Source organism: Falco cherrug, chromosome Z, assembly GCF_023634085.1.
Source record: "Falco cherrug isolate bFalChe1 chromosome Z, bFalChe1.pri, whole genome shotgun sequence".
Taxonomy (NCBI): domain Eukaryota; kingdom Metazoa; phylum Chordata; class Aves; order Falconiformes; family Falconidae; genus Falco; species Falco cherrug.
This window is the reverse complement of record NC_073720.1, coordinates 44,388,476-44,408,738: the sequence shown is the minus strand read 5'-3', so window position 1 is coordinate 44,408,738 and position 20,263 is coordinate 44,388,476. Positions and strand designations below refer to the sequence as shown.

The following is a 20,263-nucleotide window of genomic DNA, read 5'->3' as shown; positions in this document are numbered from 1 at the left end:
AAATGTCTGCCATGAAAGCACGGGCAGTTTATGCAAGACTCTCTTTCTCCTTAGTGCACATATGCATTTTCCTTCCAAAAATCTGGGGAAAGTCTGCAGTGTTGCAGAGCAGCAGTGTACACATGTCTGAGTTTGTGTGTGAACACCTGACCTGCCATGCAGCCCTTCCTGCAGAGCATGTTGCACTCCATAGCAGTGGGCCAGTGATTTCCACTCATGTTGAGGCTACATCTGTCTTTGTGATAAGGAACTGAAATATTAAGAAATTACTCTAATATTTCAATTTAAATGATGGTGTAGTACCGATAGGATCTATCCAAAGACTTCTTCCCTGTTGCAGAGTGTTTGTTTGGAACAAGATATACACAAAGGACCGATGGAACATACAAAATGCATTGTTGCAAGATAAAACATTGCAAACAAAATGTTCCTAAAATGACTGGGGTTTAAGCTATCATTTTTTAACATAAGACATTGTGACAGAAGCTGGTCTGAGGCAAAGGCTTGAGGGAAAGCCAAGACCATTTGAAACTGTGCCACAGGTGTTTCATGTTTAGTGATGGGGATGGAGGATAGCAGAAAGGACACCTCTGCAACAAGCAGGCACACAAATCACTGTGCAAGCTCTTCTACTGCATACAGCTAACTGGAGTTTTATGCCTGGAGCCTTTTTTAGTGCAAAGACAGCAGATGTAGTTAAAGCATTCTGATAATTCCAAAATGAAGTCTTTCAATTTTACTTCAGTTTTAGTTTTATTTAATGGCTCTGGTATTTTAAAAAAGGGATTGAATGAAACATCTCATTCTACAAACAAAGTGCATGTATTTCTTCACTTGCCCAGCCTTATGACAATCTTTTAAACTTTCTTGGAGTTAACAGAGAATTTTTTTCATGTTTTTGGTACTGCATGTCAGTTACAAGTCATGGAGCAAACTGAGTGGGAGACATGCAACAGTAAAAAGCACCACCGAACAAGCAGAAGAGCTAATTCTCCAGGCCTTGAGTAAGAAAGCTACACATTTTGAGTGCAAAGTGTGTCAGCACAGCATAATAAAGTAGCATGCAAGTGTAGTTGTGAAGGAAGCACAAATTCTGACAGGGGTAAGTGGAGCAGCGGTGTGTAACGAGATGGCCCTGAGCTGTTATGACTCGAGCTTCTGATCCCCAAACCAGCCCTCTCAGAACTAGCTTGGACCCTGTGATGTACATCAAAACCCATGGTGGACCCATGTTGTGATCCATGGTGACTTAAGACAGGCCAGCAAATACACTCCAGAAGGCAATGTGATGAGAGTGGCAGTTAAGGGGAGCCATGAGCCACAGCATCACCAAGAGCCTGGGCCTAGGGAGCTCTGCATGGATGGGACATAAGGAGGCAGCAGGGAGCACAGGAGGGGCCAAGGAAGGCCCTGACAACTGCTTTGCCAGAGGAGAAAAAAAGAGAAAGAAGGTGCCTCTTCCAGAGTGAAGGAAGCTGCAAGAGCTGAGGTACAGCCCCAAGGGCTACAAGTCAAGCTAAAAGTAAGGCTACACGGAAAGCAGAAGATGGCATAAAGATACCATTCAAGTCATGAACCTTGGTGGCAAAGAAGTGGTGGTGACATAAGCACTGGCAAAAGAAGAAGTGAGAGAAAAAGTGATAGCATGAGATCTCTGTGCATATGATATGGCCCATTGGTGTCCTTATTTCGGCGACAGGGAAGCTGCACCATGTTAATATTCAAAAGCCAGAGGAAACGTAAGACGTTCACAGTAATCTGGGCAGGAGCGTGCATGCAGTCTTCTGCTAATAGCTGCTCACCAGTTAATCCTGCAATTTACTACAGGGCCCACAAAACTAAAAAGATGCTAGTTATCTGAGTATAAAAAAACTTCTTGAAATCTTTGTGAGAAACACCTCACCTTAAATATACATGCGTTTCCATGCTACTCTTTTCTCTAAATCTATAGTGGTTATTTCAAGAGGTTTAATTTCCCATGAAAAGAAAGATAAAATTAGTCTCAGTATTTACAGCCCATAATGAAGGCCATAATAAAATAAGACACATGGCCTTGCTAGGACTGACAGATGTCAAAGTGTTCTGGGCAGAACCAGAAATTCACATGCAGGTGGCTGATATTCAGACATGCCTGTTGCCCCATTAATGAGTTACATAGAATTACTGTCAAGTGCTGGAGACTTGCCATGTTGAATATGTAAAAACTGAAAAGGTGTATTTTCTCAAAGTTTATATTTGCATATTTTCAAACTTAGGTAAATGCGTATGCCAGTAAGTATATGTATGGGTTTGAGATCACTGTCTGCAGTAGGAGACTGAAGTGTTGCTGGATTGGAAAATACATGTTTCTTTGTCCTCTTTCCAGGTTTTCACATCATTCTTACTCTAATAGTCTCCTTCCATCAAAATTCTGACAGAAAATTTTCCAAATATTTCAGTCCAAAATACCTTCACCAGCAGTATTTTGCACAGCTCTAGCCAAAATGCACATTTCCCAATGAAATTTTATACCTTGAAATCCTTGGACAGTCATCTAACCATGAAGGCATTAACTCCAGACCCATTTCTGGTTTTAATTGCATTTCAGAGAAAATGTTAATCCTTTAATTACATAGCATGTTCAACTGACAAAATGACTTCCCTATTGTTGAAAAACTCCTTGTTATACTGCAGGCTTTTGATAAAATGTGGGCCCAGGGAAAAATGATAAATTTATTATTGAGATGATTTTTCATATAAAAATTCAAAAAACCCATGCAATCCTCTTTAAGGGGACTATTACACAGCCACAGTGGTTTCCCACTACGCAAAGCTAACTTCCTCTCTTCCTGGAACTATAAAGCCTCATGGTAAGCAAGCTTTGCTCTGAGAGCCACAATGGGGAATTTTCAATTATGCACAAGGAATTTAGCTTTTTGTCCTTCATGCACCTCTTAGAAAATTACATCCTCCCTCCTGATTGTAAGGTTACAGCAGGCTTCCAACAGAGGTACGCATCCCTCTGAGAAGGGACAGCAGGGAAGCCTGTGGCAGATAGGATTGCATGCAACTTGTTGAAATCCTGATTTCGAAACAGCAGGTCTAAGGAAGCAATGGCAAGTAGTAAAAATCAGATCACATGCAGCACTAAGCAATGGCAAAAAATTCATATTACTGCACTGGGGTTTCAGGAATAATTAGCTGAAGTCATTGGGCATTATTTTGTTCATTATAAAGGGCTACAGATGAGAACAACTGGCAACATGAAATACTGTCTCCAGCAGAAACTGGAGTTACCTGCCCATCATTTCTTAATCATGTATGCAGGGTAATCAGATCCTATCCCAGAATCTTACTGAGTCCTCTTCAGTAACGTGGTCCAACCATTTGAGCTTTATTATCCTCTTAAAGCTAAAAGCCCAGATCTGGCTGGAGCAGCAGGAAAATGTAAGGCACAAGAAATATTTATTCACCATTGGTCAGTGAAAAATAATGATGACTTTCCTACTGTGCATTAACAGATAATCAGTCTCCAGTCTACTAGCTCTCATCCTATGTTCTAACTGGGGAAAATTTACTAAAGATTAGCACTGGGTTAAGCTCCTACTGTCTAATCTTATTACATAGGGTTGAATGTGTTTCACTGTAATAAGCTAAGAGGTTAGGACATTAATCTACTGTAAACTAAATGCTCCTATGAAATGTGATAGAAGAGATGGTAAAGAACTTGCTTTACTGCATTGCAGTTTTCTTGTATTGCACACAGTGCTTGTTAATGAAGACGAAGTTAAAGACCATGGTAACTGTGCCTTAAAATTGCTATTCATGCTTTTGGAGTTTTCCTTCAAAACTGAGGATTTAACCCTGAGAACGCCAACAATGCCATTAAAACATAATACGACTTGCAACATCTTTGTGTTATTGACAAGTTCATGACCTATCAGAGAGACACGTCTTGACCAATGACAGAGATGGAAAGCGAATAAAGGGGACAGAACAGAGCAAGCTGCATGTGGTTTGGGGCTTGGTTTCAGGCAGCACGAATGTCTGATTGCTACTGAGTTATGTATCAGACCTGGTACTGCGTTAGGTCTGAATTAATTAGTTGCACGCAGCTGCACATTGTGTAAACACAAGCATTACTTTCCCCTCTGACTCAAAACCAGCACCTTTTATTTCAGGCTTTTTGGAATTAATAGATGATTGCCCTATGGGTAAAGAGCAGAGGGAAAATGAGCAGGAACATTAGCATTCAGTTTTTTGCAGATTTGAGAACAACTCAAAACCTGGGATTAGGTTATCTAGATGTTGCTTGGAACAGCGGGCGGGGCAGCCAAAATAATGCTAGCAAAACTCTTTGACCTCTTTAGATTCATGATCACCTTGCAGGTGCATAATACTACTACCGATCCCATCCAAAATACAGATCTCTATGATACCACTTTGAAAAATAACTACAGCATTTAAATGACAAGTGCAATGAAAATAATGCCATTTTCTAACTACACAGAACAAGTTGTATTTATTGTTCTTAAGTTTCTAGCGATGTTTTACTCATCAGGAATATTTTGTCTTATCAATATGCAGCTCACCTAAGCAAGCTGTGCCACCATTAAAAAAAACAGTTTCTTCATCCTTGTAAATGATGCAGCTAGAGATATATTGGACATGATTCAAATCAAATGAGGTCACAGAATAAATAGAAATTAGAATAGTGCTTCTTAAAAGCAAGAATTCCCCATGTGGATTTTAAGTACGATCCCAAGAAATGGGCCAAAAATGAGCCTCCAGATGTCACAGCAGTATGTTGTATAACTTGGGCCACGCCAAAGATCCAGAGCCAGAGCCACAGCCCTTCTCCCGTCCTCTTCATCATGCTCTGGGGAGAAAAGAGAACTTAAAGCTCATGCCCAAAGGGGCCTTTTCTGCAGAAAAATAATGCAGCTAAAGCAGAGTTCCTCAGCAGCACATAGGTTTCCATCATCTGCTTGCCATTTCCTGCTAGGGCAGGGAGTTGTCGGGAGAGAAGCTGGAGCTTAGGTTGAGAGAGAAGACTCTGCTAGTGGATGCAGAACAGAGACCGCAAAAAAGGGCCCTGCATGAGCAAAGTGTTTGTGTCAGCCCCTGCCCAGGTGAGGGTTAGTGAGGTATAAAGGCAGCTTTGTCTTCCCTTCTGGTCACAGTGGTCAGACCAGATCACATCAGTACATACTCAGTACAGTTGCTTATGCGTTTTGACACTCTCCAAACTAATGCTCAGGCCTGTTTGAAGGACACGTTCTCATGCTCATCCGTAAAGTGAATTGTGATAAAGAGAAATAAAGAGTTCACAGCCAGGGGAAAAAATCCAATCTTTCAACTTGTGCCTTAAAATCAAATCCACTAAAGCTCACACCAACATTTTTTTAGCACACCAGTGGAGCAGGCACCCAGATTCCAAGTGTTTTATGTGGTTCTCATTATATCTGCCTGCTACAGCCTGACTTTATTGCTTTGAAAACATGTAAACCTCTTCTTACTATGTAGGTAAGCAAACCCTGGACGGCATTACCCAGGGTGAAGGGAAGGGAATGGCTTAGTGGCTAACCTTAACACGAAACCAAAAGCTTGTGGTAACAGAGCAAACAAGCTCCGTGGTTGGGGTCTGTCAGTCAGATTGCTGGTGGACAAGCAACTCTTAAAATGTAATCCTCATCTCAGAATAACCCTCACTTACATACTCTTACGAGTTCATAAACTCCTGTGGCTGGGGAGCTGTGGCGAGCAGCGCAGCTGGCAGCCCTTGCAGTGGCAGCGCCCTGGTAGCAGGGCATGCACTTTCTGCCACCTAGAGGAATCCCAGCAGGTTCCCAGTGGATGGAAAAATCCATGGCACCAGGATTTCTGCTCCGAATGCACCCATGCCACTTCTTCCACGCAGAAGGCACCTCAGTGGCCAGCCCCAAGCTCCTGCCGATGGGACGTGAACCACAGAGCAGAAGCTTTCCAGACACCAAAGAATTTCTACCCTTAACAGCAGTGCCAGGAAATAGACCCTAATTCCAGGCAATCAAGTTTGCAAGAAATATACAACCTATGAGAGGGACATTTAAGTGTGGCCAGCAAGGCTTTTGTGAAGATTCATTCATACCCCTCACAGCCCCAGCCCCCAAGAGGTCCACAATACAAAATGAGCTGGACACCAGCTCAAATGCTCCTGCTCTTTTCCTGTGCACCACCAGACTAAATCAGCTGTTCTCAACAAGGAAGCAAAACAGGACCGGTTTCACAAGGCACCAAGACAGATTTCTGGGAAAGGAACCCAAGCTCATTGTTCATGTTCAGCAGCAGTGATGCAAGAAGCTGGCTAGAGGAGCTGGGGGTAGATTCCCCAGTAGTTAATAGGGCCATTAGCTCCAGGGCCTCCACAATATTTCTGTGACACACACCCACATCTACATGCAAATCCACCATAGTGAAAGACATGTCAGGGCCTCCTTCCTCCTAGCTAGGAGGTGGTGACAGGAAGGATTTAAATCCATCCATCACTGCTTGCAGAAAGCAAAGCCTCTGCAGAAAGGGTGTGCTCATCTGCAATTATAATGGCCAGCTGTAATTCACTGCTGCATGTAATTAAAATGCCAGCTGAGTCCTGGCATGTCAAGTGCATGGGTGTTTCAAATCAGATAACCAGGTGGCAGCTGGCAGTGACGCTGCAAGGCAGAGTGGAGAGTGGGTGGTGTCTGGCCGTGTGGGCTGTGATGGGACACGGTCAGAGGCCCAAAACAGAGTAAGGGGACTCAGGAAGGCAGTGGGGGAGCAGAGATAGAGCTATACAGGCATGGAAACTGGGCATAAGTATTTTTGGAAGCCAGTGGTCTAGCTGTGGTGGGGGCTGGGACAGGAGGCCGGGGCAGGGGTGAGATGTGTGCGAGCAGACAGAAAGGGAAAAGACTAAGGAAAACAGAGCAGAATTACTAACTCGTGGATAGGGTGCGCAAAAGCCCTTCTAAGGGAGCCTCCCTTCCCACAGCAGCAGGTCCCACTGGCCCCTCCAGCAGACTGGGGAGCTGCAGCACCTGCTGCTGAGCCCCCGCTGCTGGCAAACCTGCCAAGGAGAGGGTGAACTGGAGTAAGGACAGTGTGAAGCCAAGGGAAAAACTGCAGCTGCAGAGGCAGAAAGTATACTCGCTTGCTTTGGAGCCCAGAGAATAACACTGTTCCTCTTCCCTGGGCTGGATTTCATCTACCTCCAGTGCAGGCTCCACATGCCGGAGGACAACCTGATGCTGCTATCAGTTACTTTGTTAGGAAAAAAAGGGGATTTCAATCACTTAGGAGTGTAGGCCTTTTAACAAGAAGGAGCTTTTCGGCTTCATAACAGAGCTCCATGGTCTGCTGTTAAGGTCTCCAAATGGCCCCAAAAGTAAACACCCAGTTTCTTAACACTCAAAGTGTATGCTGTTTGGAGGAGTTTTGAAGCAGAAGGTGAAGCTAGTTTTGATCTAGTCTTAAGTAACATGCAGGAGCTAATTCAGCCACAATGAGAGCTCACGTCACTGACTAGTAGCAGCTGTTACAGTTGCCATGCATGGAAGGACTAGGAAAGGAGCAATGTTTTATGAAGGTTGAGGTTAGTTACATAGGATTGATAGCTTAAAGGAAGTAAAACCCCAAGAAGTAGTTTAGATATGGAAGATGACTACTCAGAATCAGAAAATGTATGCACCACTGAATAAGAAAGGAAATCAGAGAAGCAAGAGACTTATCAATGTAAGTAGATAGCAGCAGGGTTTTTGAGGAAAAGAGAAAGTCTTCAGAATTTAGAAATTTGACACAGATGAAGTCAATAAACAAGAACATAAATTAGAGCAGGATCTAGGAGAGAAAAGGATTAAGCTGGATTTTCTATGGCAAATAGCATAAGGCTTAAAAACAAACAATACCAGATCACTTAATTATATCTGAATCCGCAAATCTGTGAAAGAAATGGGAGAGGTCTGATGACTGGACAGGCTATATAGGCTAATTAAGGGAGATTAAGATATCGATAAGAAGATGTGCAATTTCTTTGCATTAGTCTTCACTGCTCAATATATTGGCACAGCTCTTAACTAGTAAAAACAATGAAATATCTGCAAAGATGTACGTGTCAGAAGAAAATACATGGAAATAAATTTATCATCTGAACAGTTCCAGATGACATACATCTGAGGCTTATGACAGAGATCAGGAATAAAGTAGTCAAACAGGTAACAAAAATAGCAGTTGTTGTCCAGTGGGTTGGAGATTAGATAATGTGTCTCTAGGCCATAAAAAATAAATTATCTTAATCCTAGTTATAAACATTTGCATTATATCACTGGTAGCACAGTCAGAAATGGTTTGCTTCTTTCTCAATGCAAGCATAATCTTGATTTATAAGCATAATGTGATGACTTTCAGGGGCAGGACTTCCCAGAGGGAAGAAGGACCCACCTCAGACTCAACATTCCCGGAGCCCGTCACTGTCTTTGGGATGTGGATTGAGGTTCAACTTTTGAGTCTCCTCTTCCTCCTACTGAAAGAAAACAAAAATTGTCAGAAAGAAAGCATGCAAAAGTGTCTTCTATAGCCTTGGATTCTGTTATTTTTTATATTTAGCTTTTTATCCCCTCTCACAACTCTCAATTTTTCTGTAAGTTCTAGGGGGGGTATTTTTTATTTATTTAGTGTTTTGTTTTCAATTTTTTTTATCACTTTATCTCCATTTTCCTCTTTCTGCCTCCCTTTCTCTCCCCTACTGGCCTGGGCAAAACACAATATGACCTAAAGTGTAGGGAAGTCTATGTTTATTTTCATACGCCAGTGTTTATATATTTAAAACCCTGGATATCAGCACTATCATGTATATCCTGGAATCATGTGCTACAGAGCAGTTCTAAGATTAATAAAACTCTCAGGCCTATAACCATGTCATAACAGATTCAGTTTTATTTCTATCTAAACAGCAATATTCTCTAAATTTTTGTTTCTTTCATATGTCTTATTTGAAGTGTTAAATTCAAAGTAACTTCTCATTCAGTATGAAACAAAAAGATGGGAGACTTCTTTTTCCATAAGACTAAAGGAAGTGTTTAAAGAAAATACACTCAAATCTGAAACACAGCAGCATGGTCCACTGCAACTGAATTCTACTCTTTTTCTATCTACAGTCAACTGACAGCATTTTTTTTTTCTTTTGCAGACCTATAGTCTATCTAGTACTGACAGATGACAATATCAGATGTGAAATTCCTCACTTGCTGAGTGAGTCTCACCCAAGTCCCCTAGCTCACTTTTTGATGGTTATTAAATTGAAGTTCAGTTGAAGCAGGAAATGTTTCCATAACTAAGAGATGTCTTTTTTTTTTTTTTTTTCCCTCTTTGCAAAATCTGGTATAATAATGAATAAGAAAATTCACAAGATGTCCCTCTGTCACTGTCCTTCCCTGGACTAATGGAGTGCTCCAGCACAAATATCACTTGAGTAGCGGTCTGTGGCATCGTGCTCCCTGCCCTCTGCTGCTCGACCCTCCTCAGGACCATGTTCCAAGCCGGGTTCTCAGACTTGCCATCCCCAAATCTCACCCCGCTTCCTGGCTTTCTTTCTTTTCAGCTGAACTATTATGTGTCCATCTGGCCTTGAAATCTCCCTGCTTTCTCCATCTCTCAAGTTCTCTGTGAAGCCACATGCATGGCCTAATACTGCTGTCAGTAAGGCTCGTTCAAAACAAATCTTCCCAGACCAGCATTCCTAAGTGGTTTGGAGCAGATTTTCATTTATGCTACAGCTCAGTGTAAGCCAGAAGCACACGCTTTTGTGCAAATGGTAATGCAGTTGTACAGATACGAGCTGTACTAATGTGCTACCCTGCGTGAGGCTCTCAGCCAGGCAGCAGCCGGCAATGGCAGCAGCAGCAGCAATTACATATAAGCAGAGGGGCAGCAGTGGAAATGGGCTGAAGTGCTTCCCCCTCTGCCTTCATTTCTAGTGTAACCAGCCAGGGGAGCCTGGGCACAATTTAATCCTTCCAGCGTGTACCAGGGCTTGCTCTCTGTTTCCCCACAGCCGTGTTTCTGAGGAGCAATCCTTCTCTGGTAGCCTGCGTTGAAACCCGTGACTCGGTTCTGCAAGCTTTAGGGGGATTTGTCATCACACCCACATAAAATCCCAAAATATCAGAGGAACAAAAGGACACAAACAGCAAGAGTGTTCTCGTGCCTCCGTTCCAAGCATGCAGTTCCCATTCACAGCTCTGGATCTGAAAGCTCCCTGGCAAACGTCCTTTTCACATTTTACACCCACTGATTATGGGTGTGGGTGTGGGTGTGTTACTGCTAATACCCAGCGAGAGCCCATTTTTGTTAGATGAGAGAAGCCTGCTGAACTGATATTTTGGAAGCCATCATGTGACGTTAGCCAAATGCTAACGTTATTTTTCTTCACCCACATACCGCTGCAAGCCAGAAAATGAGGCAGCTGCCTGCTGCTGCTCTAATTTTGCCAGGCTGGCACCACAGCACTTGCAGCCTGCCATCAGCTCCAACCAGCTCACAGGTAGCAACAAGCATGTATAATTCACATTTATGTCTCAAGAATAAATTAAGCCCAGCATTTTTGAGGCTTTCAGCAAAACTGCCCCACAGCCCTTGGTTTATTTGCTGAATTAGAAATGTACATGAAGAAAGCATCGGTTAGTAAGAAAGACCAGGGTCCTTGTGTGTATGTATTTCAGGGTAAAAGCTTTTCATCAAAATTGAAATATCATTCAGAAATTACTCCAGTGGGATGACTTCTCTCTTTACCAACTAAATTTTAAATGTATTTTTCTTTTCTACTTTTGGTTCAGCCAGGTATGTTTTGGGTTGTCACGGTTTCATGGGATTTAGTGTCCTTGACACAGTAATGTTTCCAAAGCAAGTAATTTACTCAGAGCATCTAGAGATTCCAGCTATTGTTTTCTCTTCTTCCTACCTAATAAAGTGTTTGCATAACAAACAAAAAAGGATATTTTCCCCACAAATGCTGATGCATGTGGCTCACCTGGTGTTTGTATTCCTGGCATGATTCTGCTGTTGTGTTGCTTTTGGGCAAGATATTTTCAGAAATTAGACAACGGGAAGCAATTTAGTGAGTTTTCTCCCAAGAGCTCAAAGACTTGAACACAGCTTTCTAATGGCTTTCAAAAGAGTATTTCTGTATATCAGTCACGCTGACATTTCTTTATATCAGAGAGTTTTAATAGTCCATAAGGTTCCAATTTGTCATTAATATTTTTTTTAATTATATAGAAAATAAATTTAGTGAATTTGGAAATAGTTGTGGATATTACTAAACAACATTTCCAAGAGAACATCTTACCTAAGTCAACCAACCGAAAACGTGAACAGAAAGAGAAATAATTTTAATCTCCAGTTCCTTAGTAGCACATTTTGGAAAGCAGACAAGAACTGAGTCCCAACTGCTGTCACTAATAAATGGGGTATGAAACAGCTGGACAGCATATTTTGGGACAGATTTTTCTGCACACTTTCGCAGCCACAAGCCAAGCTCTGAGCAGACAGTCAACCAGAGCCTCCGCTCACATACATCAGCCTGGTTCCAGTCAAATCAACAGACCTGTTCCATGACACCCAAGAAGAGATCAGGTACCTCATAAATATGGGGGGGGGGGGGGGGGGGCGGGGCAGGGGGGGGAGAAGTTATTGTAGAATACAATAGAAACACCTTCCAAATTCCAAATTCTCAGTTTTAAGATTCCTTCTTTCAGGTTGGACTTCCCCGTCTCACTTCTGTCCCATGCAACTGCAGTGGAGGCAGCTGTGTTGGTGCTCCTTCCTTAGACACCTGCTGGGGCCACTCTGCTCTTCCTTAGTAGCCTTGGTTCCTTAGTGCTTGCTGTTCCCTGCAGCACTGTCCTGTAGTTACAGCAACTCCACTGAGTTTCAAAGAGCTACATCAGGTTTACACAGGCCGAGGGTGGCAGGGAGAGAAAGTTTCAAAGAATGGTTTATTTTATTTAAATTAAGCCATCTCTGTACCAAAGGACTGCTCCAGGGCGAAATATCTACAGATGTTATTGAGTGTATTTTCACAAAGAGGCGCACAGTGTGTGCAGGTTGGGAGCAGGAGGGAAGCAAAGCCAGTCCCTGGACACATGCACACCAACCTGAATCTGAGGACTGTGTTTCATTCCTGCATGTCATAGCCAGGAGCTGAAGGAGCACAGTGGCCTGCCAGATTTGTTCCCAGGGATTTAGAAATCAGAGTGAAAGCTAGCAACCATGTTTCTTGGTCTAAGTACCAAATACTTTTTCATTGTTTTCCTGTAGCAAAATCAGCTGTAAAGCCATTTTTACATTTCCATTTAGATATGAATCTGTCATATGCTCAAGCCCTTGGAAAAGCTTCTGTTGGCTTGACTAAGTGTTGGATCATGCCTTTAACAATGCATCAGTGTGGAAAAACTTTGGGGAAAAAGAAAGCAGAGGCAGAGACAGGAAATAATTTCAAGTTTTTCTTGGGTTTTCACTTGCAGCTTTGAGTTTAAAAAAATTATTATCTTCAAGAACAGATAATTTTTCTCTTTTCAAAGCTAGGGTTTGACAAAAGCTTGGTGAAGGGAGCACTGGGGATGGCAATGGCAGTGCTGACAACAAAGGTCCTATGCACATGGGGCTGCACTTCAATATTCTTCTCCAGCCAACAGGACACCAAGGAACACCCGTATTTCTTGTTTGGGTGACCATTGGTAAAAATGGGATGTTGTGACTGGACAGTGGTGCATACAGTCATAGAATCATAGAATCATTTAGGTTGGAAAAGACCCTGAAGATCATCAAGTCCAACCACACACCTAACACTGCCAAGTCTACCACTAAACAATGTCCCTAAGCACCACGTCTATGCGTCTTCTAAACACCTGCATTGTTGGTGACTCAACCACTTCCCTGGGAAGCCAGTTCCAGTGCTTGACAACCTTTTCAGTGAAGGAATTTTTCCTAATAGCCAATATAAACCTCTGCTGGTGCAACCTGAAGCCATACATATACATATATACATGAATGACATAATGAGAAATGTAACTGATAACGCTAAAGGGCTGAAAGAAGTTTTTCACCTACCTGCTCGACTCCTATGCTACTCGCATGTTTAGTAAGGCACATTCTCCTTTCATAATAAGTTCTAGAAGTTTGAGGAGGACCTGTTTTCTTTTCCCAGTGCAGGCAAAATATATGACTTCATGTATCCTTTGCCCCAGATCTCAAGAGCAATGGGATACTCCTGGGCAAGTTAGCTGCTTGATCTTCCCATCCTTTGGACAACATTGTCACCTCTGGAACAGTGTGGGTCAGCTAACTGGAGCACTTTGACGTAAACACAGCATGGGCTTTTAGTTGGATGTGAATACCACATCCAGCCTTAACTAGGGAAACACGAAAAGCAATCACATGGACCTCAGATTCAGAGAACCTACAGTTACTCACTATTTTAAAATAATATTTGTATTTACAGGATAAATAGAAGGCCTGAGTGTCTGTGTATGATTTACTGGTTACTGACTGGTTAAACATCTGTTTGCTAAGGTATGTAGCCATTGTGATCTTCACAAAATGGAAGTGCCCTGGTTCTAAGAGCTGAAAAATAGTGACCTTTGTACTATTTATAGTACAAGCAATGCCAGTTTCTAAATCCACTTAGCCACCTAAGTAATAGTCTTTAATTTGAGAATCCAATTCATTTTCCACTTTAATAGGTACATGCAGTGACAATTTGAGACATAGCAGCAGACATTGCATTTGTAGCTAATTAAGAAAACTGGATTGAGCCCAGATGTGGATTATGCAAAGTGATTACTGGTGTTCTGTTGAAGCTGATAATTTTGAAAGCATTTCCTTGTGTTTGTTCGCTTTTCCCAGTAAACCAAGATAAAAAAGTTTCTGAAGGGAGGAAAATAGGTTTCTACAAAGTAAAACTGTCAATGGCAATTATTTCCATCATTTCAAATTGACATATATGGTAGTTAATGACTGGGTCACAACCATTCTTTCAATCAAAACTTGCTGTTTAGTTGTAATCCAAAGTAAGTACTGCAAATAGTTTTCAAGTGTGGAATGACATTAAATGTGGAACTCCATACAATTCTTCCTAATGGAAAAATCTGTGAAATAGTGACATTTCTTTTTTATTGGGGAAGAACAGACAACATAATAAACACTAATTGTTAGAGGTAAGATTGTGCTATGTTTAATTCCACCAAGCTGCTGAAGTGAATGAAGCTGTTTGTTGAGTAAGATGCCAGTCAACCTGAGGAAAGGAGACAGAACCAGGCTTCCTAGAAGCAAGAGAATGCCAGCACTATGCCAGGACCTTTGATACAACATCGAGAAGTACAAAAGATATGTTGCACAAACAAGCAACAAAATACTTTTAAATCTCCTTTTGAAAGAAAATTTATTTAAAGATTTTTTGATAAGTTATCAAAGTGCCATCAGAATATTGGGGTGGCAACTGCCAAAAAAAAAATGTAAGCAATTTCAAAAGGTATTTATGCTGATTTTGTGGTGGGAAACTCGCCCATTGCTTGATTTTACAAAGCTGAGAAGTGGTTTGGCAGTATCCATAGCAGCTTCTGCTTTCTCTCTTTTTCTCTCCGTTTTTTAAGGTCTACTGATCTTATTGTTAAATACTAGCAATTCAGCACAACTGAGCCTTAGAACTGGGTAAGAAACCTTCCAAACAGAAATATTGCCATTCTGCAATGCAATCATTACAAATAAATATGATTTTTAAAAACAATATGCCACTCCTTGATTTTTGTAATCACCTGTTGAATGAATCTTCTCTAGTTATTATAATTATGCTGACAAATATTGCAGAATAAGTATAAAATAGATTTTGGTACTGAAACAGAACAGATGGAATTTTTTCATTTCTACTCTGCCATGGTGAACTAAATTGGATCTCTTAGATTTTCTGTTTCTGTTCTAAGCACATTTAGGTTGATTACACAAAAGGGAGTTTTCACACTGCAGCTTTCTCAAGCTACCATCCCTGTTAGCAGAGCTCACATGGGCATTGCAATTCTCATTCCTACCAGTAACCTCCACCCCATAAAAACCTCCTCCTGCAGCACTTTCTGTTCGCGCCGGTGTTGTATCTGTGATCACCTGCTAAGGGACTCTGCAACCAGATGTGGGCCCAGTGAGTGCCCAGCACAGAACCAGCCCCCTGTGCCAGACTGGTGTGAAGAGAAGTGAGACGTTGGACTGGACCTCCATAAGGTGGTAGATGCTCCTTCGCAGCTTGTTGCAGTGGGGGTACCATTGCCCCTGCAGCCTCCACCTGAAAGACTTTGCAACCAAAGAAAGAGCTTAGAAGCAGATGCAGGCAGACTGTAAGCGCAGAGCAGCAGTAACTTGGTAGTGGTCTCAGCATCCCCAAAGCTCATCTGCTGTTTGCTTCTTGGAGGCACCAGGGAAAACGGATGGTGTTAAAAGAAAACAAGGCTGGTTTAGGGGTGTTTCCCACAAGTTCTTTTTGAACAAGAGAACAGCATCATGACAAACCACAAAGGCATTTTTTTGTCACTTAGGGAAGTGGTGAAAACTCAGTCATCTGGGAGATTTTCAGCTAATTCTGGACAAGATGAATGTATGGTCAGACTGGATCTTGGGTAAGCAGGTTGGTGGATGATGGTGTCTGCTTCCTTTAGTATTTTTATTAAAAGGAAAACCAGCAGGCATGGATAACAAAAGTTGCACACTGTGGACATTTGTTAAGATTCAGAGCAGAACTATGCTGCATTAAAAGACTTGCTAGCAAAAGGGACTTTATAATGTCATCTAAAGCCAAAACACAGGCATTAAAAAAAAAAAAAAAAAGTAGTACTGAGAGGGTAATAAATAATTATCGTGCACAGGACTGACCTATGCTTAATCAAAGTGAGTGCAGATAGAAGAACTGGAGCTGCAATGAACTGAATTTCGCTTGTGAGCCTGACTATTGCCCTCACTGTGCTGAACTCACAGAAGTGCACATACAAGATATCATCAGAGAAAACAGGGAAACTATACTCAGTATTCATTAGTCTGGTACAGAGCTTTTACCTCATACACAGACATATGCTGTTTTTCCATGTACTCAGAAGCCATCATTCTGTTCTTTGCTTAAATTTTGGCGTTAGAAGAAAACAGTTTTTATTTTCTCAGTTAAATATTCCCAAACATAGCAATATATGTGAAAGAATGTATTAGTATTTATGTGTATGAGATCAAGAAATAAATCTGTCTAATAAACATAATATTCCATTCTAGTCATATTATTTAAACCTTGATAATAAGTTTCCTAGCCTGTTCTTATTGCTTGCATTGGCAGAAATGCTAAAAGCAATTAGCCATAGAGAAACCTTTCAGTTTCAATAATTTACAGTGGTTTTAGTAGCTCAGCTAAAGATGTTTCTAGGAATACACAAGAAAAAAATCTGCTCAGATATTCATCTTTGCAATACCACAATTTAGCTCATAATTTTTACTTTGATAGCATCTTTAGAGACTGCTATTGCAGCATCAGCAAGTGACTCTTTCCTATATACAGCTCTTAAAAAAGTGTGTACCTCCTGATGCTGATTTGCAGTGGGTTATTGCAGGACAGTGAAGCAAATATTCTAATCTGGAATTGGCTTTTTCAAAGATTTCTGTGTGTATGGCTTCATCACAGGTGCTAAGAATTTCTTCACAGTCTTTCATTTCTTTAGTCAGAGAGATCGCTGCAAGTAAAATAAAGCTCTGTTTTCCCTGTGGCTGCAATAATACCCACATAAATCCTACAAAATGGAATGTAGTGGTGGATACAGTCCTGAAGTATTTGGGGTGACCTAACTTTTATTCTCAGACTTGTGCAGAGAACACATGAAAAGGTATAGCAAGGTACCTCGGAGGGGTGTGCTAGACCTCCCACGCTGGATGTGAGCCACATGACCTCCATACAACTCTTCCTTTACTACAGTCCTTTACATCAGGAGACCCACTAACTCTGCGCTTGTTTCCACAGCTCTCTCACACCGGCTATGCACCACAGTCCTGCGGTCCCCTCCGCTCACCACCCTTCCACAGCAAGTCCCCCTCGAAGCATCAGTGGGATCAGGCCCCAAGACTTCTCAGACCTTCCACACTGTAAATTTTGGATGGTTCCAACTCCAAACCAGGAATCTGACCAGATTTTCTTGAAAATGGGCCCAGTTTCATTCAAACCGTGTTACAAACTTCAACAGAGTCTGGGTTTTGACTTTCTTGTGAAACTTGAAACCACATGTGTTCCACATGGTTTAGGTTTTTGTTGTGAATATCTTACACAGCTCTATGGGAATAGCCTTTTCTTGTGGGCTTTTAGCATTTCCTATCCCAGCCAGAACCATAAAAAGCAAAGGCTGGAAAATATGAAAACTACAATTATGGGGAAAAAAGGGGGACTTAACTTTTTAAACCTCAGATGTTTGTGTTCATTTAGAGCACGGAGAGAAGTTTTGAATTAATTCATGTTTTATTTTAACTGTTAGCCTTAATTAGGTGCACTCCGGAGAAATCACTTCCCCTGTAATATAAAATCATGGAGCCTGTGACACATGGAAATTATAAACACTTTGGAGTGACTTGGGAGATGGGTGTTGACTTTGCAGCAGCAGACGAGCAAATATTTACAGTACATTAGGCTTCACTTCACTTCTAAATTATTATCTTCCCCTTTGGAATAATCTGTTTTCCAAAGACAGATTGCGACTAATGCTAGTGCCCTCCTCATCCATTTTGTTGCAGGCAGCTATTTTTCCTTCATTTCTGTCTTCATGTTTCTTGCTCTAGCTCTCCGCAGAGTCAAAAAAACTGAGGAAATCCTTAATTTAATGTCTCTTTTGTCCCTGAATCACACTGTGGACTGGCAAATTATTACACTTCTCCAAGACTCAGCCTGCTTTTTTTCAGAATAAAAATTCAGAAAGAAAACCAATACTTAACTTGCCAACAGAGGTATTGATTAATTCATAACCATAAGAGGACTTTGAGATAGAAAGTGATATATAATGTTAATTAGTGGTGTTATAATTGCTTATTCCAAAAGCCCAAAGAAGCTGTTACTTTACAGATTACTTAAATTAGTGCTAAAATATTCCCATCTTTGATCTCACAGGGCTCACTTATGGGAAGTTAAATACAACAAAAGCAACACTATGACATAAAGGAGAAGAAATAATTACATATGCCATTTTTATTCCCCTGATATAACTCCTGCAGTGCATGATGTGCTATTAGATTTTGCAGTAATAGTACAGCAACCTGGCTTTGCGCTTACAATAGCTAAAACCATCTGTGTACGTGTAAAACCTTTGCTGGCAGGTTTCCATGTGCGGTTCATGCATTCCTTTGCCTCTGCAATTTGAAGCTGTCAAAAACTAATTAAATAATTATGTGGTTGTTACTGCAGCTGTGCGTATTCTTCATTACGTTATAAGGCTGCGGTCTGAGGCACTCTCCTGCTCTAAGTTTCAAAATATTAGTAATGGAAGGTGTGTTGTCGGTGCATGTTCAGCTGTTGCCAGAAAAAGCAGAGAGGGAAGGGAACCATCTTTAATGTCAGTCTACCATCACACTTTATACTGTAGATTCCCTGTGTACAGCACAGCGGTGAAAATACGAATTGGCTTTGTTAGGCAGAATTTGGCATTGCCTCTCCTAAGTACAGGACAGAGAAAAGTCCCTGCAGTACCTCCACAGTGGATGCATGCCTGAAGCATCTATAGTGCCTCTGAGCCTAAGGAGGGGGGGTCTTGGAGGGTGACAGGAGAACAAGGCTGAGGCTGTGGAGAAGACCCACTTCCTTTCCTATCCAGCCAAGAGGGGACTGCTCTCGGTCCTGCTCTTGACTCACTCCCTGACCCCAAGGAAATCAATCCCTGGGCCCACCTGCCCTATCAGTAAATCATAGATAACACCTCCTCCAAGAACACATTGGATGTGTTTGTTAGTGGTAGTAATTCAGCTTGATCTCAGGCTGAGGGTGCTACCCAGATACAGCATGGCATCACAGTATTCCTTCATTGGCAATGATGCCAAACCGCCACATCACTACTCACTAGCATTAGATTTTCAGAACAGATTTACAGAACAAGGAGTTGTCACTGCAGTGAAATAGTCCCTGGCTGTGCCCCTCACCCTCCTTGTGGAAATTACTTTTGTAAACAGGAAAACAGAAAACATAGCTATTATTTACATTGACTAAAATTGTGTATATGGGCACCACAAGTCAGCCCTGTGCACATAACCCTGCCTCTTGTCTCCTGACCACAGTGTAAGACAGAGAAGGGTAGCAGTCCCAAAGGAGAAGGCATCTGAGATCACTTTTCAGGACTTCTTAATGAGGCAACTGACGCAGCCTAAATCGAGGTAGTGGTGCTCTTTCCAGGCCAAACCAGCCCATACCAAACATGTTTTTCATGCCACAGAAGAGGTACCCTGGTTGCACATGCGGTGCACAGCTATTGAAGGAACAGGGAGTTACTACTCATAATACAGTGTGTCTCAGTTGTATTATAGTTATGGAACAACTTCACTTTTAATAAGGTTTTCCTCTTATTTATGGAACTGTCTTATCACATCAGCAGTTTTCTGCTCGCCTGAATGTTCAAAAATACTAATAAAACAAAAATTCCAGATGTTTATTTTCTTTAATATTTTTCTTTTATGTACCCACACAGTATAATACATGAGTGCAGATGCTTTCCTCCTAATGTCTTCATATAATTTATGACTATCAGTCTAGATGCCACGCAGCCTTTCTAAGTGCACTAGGCAGCCATGACAAAGTTGTTTTAAAATCACCTGTCACCTAAAGCAGCCTTTTTTGTAACAGCCTTTCTCAGACTTTCCCTCAGAAAGCTTACAGGTTAGTCGTAGTAAAAGTCCTGAAAACGAAAACTAAAACAAAACAAGCTACTTTCTGAAAGCCCAAGTCGGATCCTTCGAGTTCACAGGGGCTACCAGAAACCAGTGCGTGTCTTTGGGTCCCTCGTGTGGTCTGGAAGGAACAAGCTGCTGTCATCAGCACATCCTTGCATTATCCCAAACACACCAACACACGGGAACACATGTATGTTCCCAGAGAGATACAGCCAGACCTGGCACAGACAAAGGATGGGCAAAGATGCTGGTAATCTGTGTGACAACTAGTCCAAGCCCATTCTCATTGTTACTACAACTACTGAAATTCCAGGGAAATACTGAGTAGAGCTGG

General features: G+C 41.7%; 1 long non-coding RNA gene across 1 annotated transcript in view; it reads right to left on the bottom strand.

The window, feature by feature from the left end:
• The window catches only part of LOC129734779 (uncharacterized), a 102,020-nt gene that overhangs the window by 75,333 nt on the left and 6,424 nt on the right, over window positions 1-20,263 (bottom strand). Inside the window, exon 2 of the long non-coding RNA XR_008730385.1 lies at window positions 8,437-8,518. This is a non-coding gene — a long non-coding RNA (uncharacterized LOC129734779). The remainder of the gene's footprint in view (window positions 1-8,436; window positions 8,519-20,263) is intronic.